Genomic DNA, 7,168 nt, shown 5'->3' on the forward strand with positions numbered 1-7,168 from the left:
AAAAAAAGAAAACTTACTTTATGCATTACAAAGTAAATGAGTAAGATTAGGATAACAAATATAATAAGTTTTAATTAGATTACATCAATACGAAAACGCAATGATCAAGATTGGGCCCAACATACCTAGAATACCCAGGCCCAGAACCCCTAGCATACCGAAGCCCATTTCACTTCTTTAGGAAAAATGCAAATCCAATTAATTAATTTTTTAATTCTTAAAAACCTACTAGTTCCTAAACCAGAAAGAAGTCCGGCATCCCAGCGCCTCTCGCAGTCAGTTAATCGGAAACAATGGCGTCGAAGTTCGACCTGACGCCGCGGATAGCGCCGAATCTGGATAGGCATCTGGTATTCCCGCTGCTCGAGTTCTTGCAAGAGAGAGGATTGTATCCTGAGGAAGACATTTTAAAGGCGAAGATTGAGCTTCTCAACCACACTAATATGGTAGATTACGCCATGGATATTCATAAATCACTCTACCGCTCGGACGATGTTCCCCAGGGTGTGTAATTTTATTTTAATTTTTTTTCTGTTTTTCCTGAAAATTTGGAATCTAAGGTGTTGTTAGGAAGACATCTGTGGTGTGCATTTGATTGGTTGGTGCAATGACGGATTTCGATTTGATCAGTTCGGTAGCAAATTGTCTTATGTTAGGGATGTAATTCCAGTTATTTTAGGGTTTTGGCGTTTCAGGTTTTCCAATTGGTCATTTCCATTGGCGAAATTCAGTGTTGTGTTATGTGTGGATTTAGTTTTGCTAGTATTGATATTAGAAATGGGCCACTCACCCCTTAAAAGGCCTTATAAGGGGGAGGGTTATCCATACTTATATAGACAAGCTAGGATCATCACCAAGTCGATCGATGTGGGACAAGATTTTAAGAGTTTTAACACACCCCTCACGTGTGGGCCGGAATGACACATCCGACGTCCATCACGTGGGTAGGCAAGAGAAGAGATAAAGAGATAAATCCATCATCGACTTGGGCCTGCTCTGATAGCATATTAGAAATGAGTCACTCACCCCTTAAAAGGCCTTATAAGCGGATGATTATCCATACTTATATAGACAAGCTAGGATCATCACCAAGTCGATGTTGGACAAGATTTTAAGAGTTTTAACAGTTGATCATGTGAATGTTGATATGTTTATGTGTGCTCATTCTTCCACTGGTATTAATAATCTTTGTATTTCTTGCTGTTGGTTTGCTTTAGACATGATCGATAGGAGAGCCGAGGTGGTCGGTAGGCTGAAGGTGTTGGAAGATGGCTGCTCCTTTGATTGGATTTCTGCAGAATCCTCAAGCAGTACAGGAATTAAGAGCTGACAAACAGTACAATTTACAGATGCTTAACGAGCGCTATCAGGTTGAGTCTCCTTCATTTTAGAAACTTCATGATCATCTCTTCTTTCGGAAGAGTGATATGTGAATTTTCATACTTGTAGATGTGGTTTACTTGCAAGTTGTATTTGAAAGGCTTAAGGAGACTTCTTGATTGCCTGTTACATTTATTGATGAATCTATGGTTTTTTGTTGTTTCCCAGATTGGTCCTGAGCAGATTGATGCATTGTACGATTATGCCAAGTTCCAATTTGAATGTGGAAACTACTCTGGTGCTGCTGATTATCTGCACCAGTACAGAGCCTTGTGTACCAACAATGACAAAAGTTTGAGTGCATTATGGGGGAAGTTGGCAGCAGAGGTCCTGATGCAAAATTGGGATATTGCGCTGGAGGAGCTTAACCATTTGAAGGAAATCATTGACTCCAAGGTTGTTTGGTGCACATATTGTGACTCTCTAAGTTTGCTTATTTGTGTTTTTAAAAATCAGTATGCCTTTTGCAGAATTTCTCTTCCCCGCTGAATCAAGTCCAAAATAGAATATGGTTAATGCACTGGAGTCTATTCATCTTCTTCAACCATGATAATGGAAGAACTCAGATTATTGACTTGTTTAATCAAGATAAGTATGTTTCTTGACTATTTGTTCTCTTAGATGTTTCTATGTGCAGTCTGCTATTTGATGATATTTCATTTCTGTGTTCGAAAAAGAAGGGGAACAATAAATTGTAATCAACTGCCTACTTACTTGTAGGTATCTGAGTGCCATTCAAACAAATGCACCCCACCTTTTACGGTACCTGGCTACTGCCTTCATTGTGAACAAAAGGAGAAGGCCACAGTTTAAGGAATTCATAAAGGTTATCCAGCCAGAGCAGTACTCTCATGATGATCCCATTACAGAGTTTCTGGCCTGCATCTATGTCAACTATGACTTTGATGGAGCTCAAAAGAAAATGAGAGAGTGTGAAGAAGTAAATTTCCTCAACTCCAAAAGCTCCTCATTCATGTCTCTGGTGTGATCCTTTGAATATATATTAATTTTTTAAACTGTATGATTGTGCAGGCTATATTGAACGACCCATTTCTTGGAAAAAGAATCGAAGAGGGAAATTTCACAACTGTACCTCTGAGAGATGAATTTCTTGAAAATGCTCGTCTCTTCATCTTTGAGACCTACTGCCGCATTCATCAGCGCATTGATATGGGGTATGTACCTGAAATTGTTCTCTAACTACGGAGTATTTTTTCTTCAATTTTCTTTTCTGCCTGGTTCCTGTTCTTCAAATGAATAGCCACACTAACTTTACTTTTTAACTTTGCCACCATCAATACAAATTCTAGGCACATGTAGTAAGTTTATTCTTATGTATATTGGAATATTGCTGAATAGAGATTTGATATTCTCTAGTACCGGCACCACTCATCTCTTTTTGGTGGTACTGACAGAGTGCTCGCTGAGAAGCTGAATTTGAATTACGAGGAGGCTGAAAGATGGATAGTTAATCTAATTAGGACCTCAAAGCTTGAAGCTAGGATTGATTCAAAGTTGGGAACCATTATAATGGAACCCAATGATACCAATGTGTAAGTTCAATACACTTCTGCCTTTCCTGTATATCTGTCTCTGTATATGTATTGAATCATCTTTTCTGCTCCTCAGGTATGAGCAGCTCATTAACCACACTACAGCTCTTTCTAACCGTACCTATAAAATAGTTCACCAGCTTCTGGAAAATGCTCCTGCGCAGACGGCACGATAGATATTGTGCGCACATCTTGTTTTTTGAATGATGAGTTGGTTTTTGTTGTTGCAAGTTCTGGATTAACTGACGATGCAGCTCTATGTCTTGTAGTAATACTGTATTTGTTTTTTGTTGAAAAAGATAAATTAAATTGAATTAGATGGCACACTTACATTGCAATATTCTTTGTTGTTTTTGGAACCTGAATTTCATTTTGGCTTAGAGCTGAATTGATCAAAGAGAAAAGATACATGCATGTACATGCTATCCTTAAATTTTTAAATTTAAGTGAATTTAATTAAAAATTAGTTTTGTTATTTATTATATTATATGTAACATTGAGAAAGAAGTGATATAGAAATTTTATGTCGAATCGTAACATAATTTTGAGCTTGATTTGAATTAATTATACAATATTTAGTTAGAAAATATTTTTTTACTTAAATATATAAATATTGAAGTAAAAATTAATTTTTTTTGAAGTGTTGTAAAATGATTAGTATGAAATTTATTTTAAATCAATTAATGTTTAGAAAATGATTTTTAATGTAAAATGTTAAAAAAAGTTCGATTATTATGTACGTTTATCAGTATCCAATTTAATTACATGCGTTAGTTTGAATCATTTAAGTTCATGATGGTTGTTCAAATAAATTGAATTATTGATTACCCTTAAATTTAAAATGCAAAATAAAAAATTGTTTAACCAGAATTATTTTGGTTGAGAAATCAGCACATGCATTGTTGTTGGTGCTGAAATAGGAGGGTAAACCATGAGGTTGGCTAAATGGGCTCGTAATACTCCGACTTTTTTTACCCTTTTTATTTGTTCTATTAGTGATATTGTTTGTGCACCTGAATTTTTTTTTTGTCTTTGTTTCGTTAGTTGATAGAAGGATATATCATTTTGGGCGTATAACAATTATTTTTTTCCACCCCCAATTTATTTAATTTTCCAAGCCCAATCCTCTTTTTTTAAAACTACATTTTGAAGCCCAATTGGAGATGAAAACCGCCAGATTACTCTCAATAATTTGATTTCACCCAATTTCTGCTCCACATAATAGGGCCATGATATGCCATGATCCATCCTACCTGAAATATAGGAATAAATGGGCAACAGCAAACACACACGTATATCAACTCTCAAGTTTCATTATCCCACGACTTGTTTTCACAACTATAATCGAGAGAAAAGAGAGTTCTTGTGCGATGCGGAGAGGGATGAACGGGCTGAATAACGACTTTTTTTCACAACTATAATCGAGAGAAAAGAGAGTTCTTGTGCGATGCGGAGAGGGATGAACGGGCTGAACACGAAGCGGCAAGAATACGAAAACATCGGCGACGGCGCTGCAATTCGGAGCATGGGGCAGCGACGATGGAGTTCAGATCGGAGGAATTGAGAGATGAAGTGAGTTCTTTTTTAATTTTGGGTCGGAGATGTCGTCGAATTTGAGGGAGAGCAGCAAAGTAGAGAGGCGGCGGTGGCTGGCGACCCCAGCGATGGCGTCGTGATTCGGAAGTCTGGAGAGGAGAGAGATACGGGCGAGCAGAGAGAGAGATTGGGAACAGGGGCGAAGGACAGCCGCCGTGCAGCGGTTCAGCGACGGCGGCGTCGGACTTGGAGGGCGAGCTGCAGCAGCAAACCGCAGCGGCTGTCTCGATCTGGAGCAGCGGTGGCTGGACTTCGGCAGCGACGGCGAGAAGGGGGCGAGACAGCGATGACGATCCCGGCAGCGGCGCAGAGGAGAGGCAAAGGCGCACAGCAGCGGGGGCGGTAGCAGTTTGTGGCGGTGGAAGTTGAAGAGCTCCGCCGCATTGCAGTGGAAGAAGAGGTTCAATCTGCACCTCTGGTTTATAGACGACATCCTTTTCAAATTCGTCTCCGCCTTCGAGGCCGTGTGTTTGGTCTCCGCGCTCTGCTTCTTCTTCCTCTGCTGCGGATGCCATTTCTGTTTTCCTTTTTTTTTCTCCCCTTCTCAAATTGAATCGTCCACGTACAAGCACGTGGTCCTGGGGATGAGTTTCCGAAACAGAGAAACCGAGAGTGCAAAGAAGAGTTTATCAAATGCAGTTCTACATATCAGAGATTAGTGAGACTACAAACTTCCGAGTCGAGATGGCAAAGTCTCACTATCCGAGCAGCAGCGATGAATCAGGCGGTGGCGATTGGACATTGGAGTTTGCGTTTGGGAAGTCAAAAGAGAGGAGAGAAACCGAGAGAGAGTTAGAAAAGAGAGAAGGGGGTGGTGGTGGTGGTGCAGTGTTGAGAAGCAGGCTGCGCAAGCTCCAGCAGCGAGGGCGCCGGCGTGGTTCCGAACGGAGCGATAGCGGCGGGGCGGACAGCAACAGCAATCGCGGTTGCTCGTGACGGACATCAGCTATAATGACGGAAGCGGCTGGAGCAGTAGCGACGGGAAGAGCTACCCAAGAACAGAGGAGAGTTGGCGATGGCGGCGTGACATCGAGCGGGCCTGAGCAGCAACGTGACTGGACAACGGTGGAGCTGCGAAGTGAGGAAGGGGGACGGCGATGTACGGAGGTAGGAGAGAAAGAGGATTACCGAGGAGGCGGTGTGGTGAGCTCGTCGCTGTGAACGCGGTGGCTGTGGCAGAAATTGAGACTGGAAAGAGATGGAGAGAAACAACGGGACTGGACAACTACGAGCACGAGCGGATGGACGAGACGAGACGAGAGGGAGAGGGAGAGTCCGAGATGAAGTAGGGTGTTTAGGGATTTCAGATTGGAGTTAGAAGAGAGAATTGGGGATTGCCCGGTTTCAAAGCGTGAAGTGAGAAATTGGGATGAGGGGAGAAGATGACTGTTGTTTTGGGCCATGTCGAGTATTGGGGTAAATTAAATCTTTTGAATGGGATACATGGTTTGGGCCGACAGAATGTATATAGTTGTTTGGGAGTCAGTCTTCCATTTTGAGGAAGGAAGTGTACTGATTCTTTGATGAGAGTTCAGAATTTCTAGGGTAAGATTTATACATGTATGTTATTTAATTAATTTATTTTTCTAAAGTTTAACTTTGCATGTTATGTTATTTTAAAAAGGTATTTGAGAACGGAACCAATTGACAAGCCGAGGAGTTAAGCTTTTGAGGTGGACTTTCTTTTTAAATAAGGACTATGTCCTAAGTATATTTATTTTTGCAAAATATGTTTGTCATGCCATATTTTTGTGTTGCTATGGGATCTATATGAAGTGACTTTTTCCATGTATGGTTAATCGAATTCGGGTCTGACTAGGGAGTGAGTCCCTACTCAGGCTAGTGTACACCCCGTAGATTGTGCGCTATCTCTTTGAGTTGGTCGGTCTAGTGGCTTGGAATGTGGCCACATTCCTTGTCATGTATGTTCAGATATGGTATGGTGATGTGAGGATGTTGAGGTTGATGATGATGATGTTGGTGAGATGTTTTAGTGACTCGGGCTCTTTCAAAGTTAAAACCCCGAGGTCACTCGTTAATGGCATGATAAATATTTTTATTGAAAATGTTTTCGGCATGAGTCCACTGAGTGCATCAAGTACTCAGCCCTGCATTTCTTTTAAAAATGTACAGGTTGAGCTGTGACGAGCGCGGTGGGTGTTGAGCAGAGCTGGTGAAGAATTGTGTTTGCTTTTAAATGTTCCGAATATATTGTGTCTTCATACATAATATTATTCTTCTCTCGAATGCTTCCGCTGAATGTTGGTTCTTTTGAGTTTATGATTTGTTGAGATATAATCCCTTGAGTTGTCAATTGTTGAGATGATACTCTGATTTTTATTCAAGCTATTCCCATTTGTTTCGAACTATGGTCGAGTTGTGTTGTTTTCCCCTTTCTTCCCCGCTTCTTTAATCCTCCCCTAGTCACGATCAACCGTGTTTTCTATCCTTAGAAAATGCGGGCGTGACAGGGCTGATGTGTCTATGTTCTCAATCCTGATGCATGCAATAAATTCAGCGGTAAATAATTTGGAACAAAATCAGACATAAGAGTTGAGCATGAAATATGGTTATACAATGAGATGGAGGACAGATGCATTGTTGATGAACTCATTAATTTGTAGATTTTGCTCAGTAGA

General features: G+C 40.7%; 1 pseudogene; it reads left to right on the forward strand.

Moving 5' to 3' along the window:
* Positions 1-241: 241 nt before the first annotated feature.
* LOC121746706 lies at positions 242-3,250 on the forward strand (annotated as a pseudogene).
* Positions 3,251-7,168: the final 3,918 nt, after the last annotated feature.

The sequence above is a fragment of the Salvia splendens genome, chromosome 9, assembly GCF_004379255.2.
Source record: "Salvia splendens isolate huo1 chromosome 9, SspV2, whole genome shotgun sequence".
Classification (NCBI taxonomy): Eukaryota; Viridiplantae; Streptophyta; class Magnoliopsida; order Lamiales; family Lamiaceae; genus Salvia; species Salvia splendens.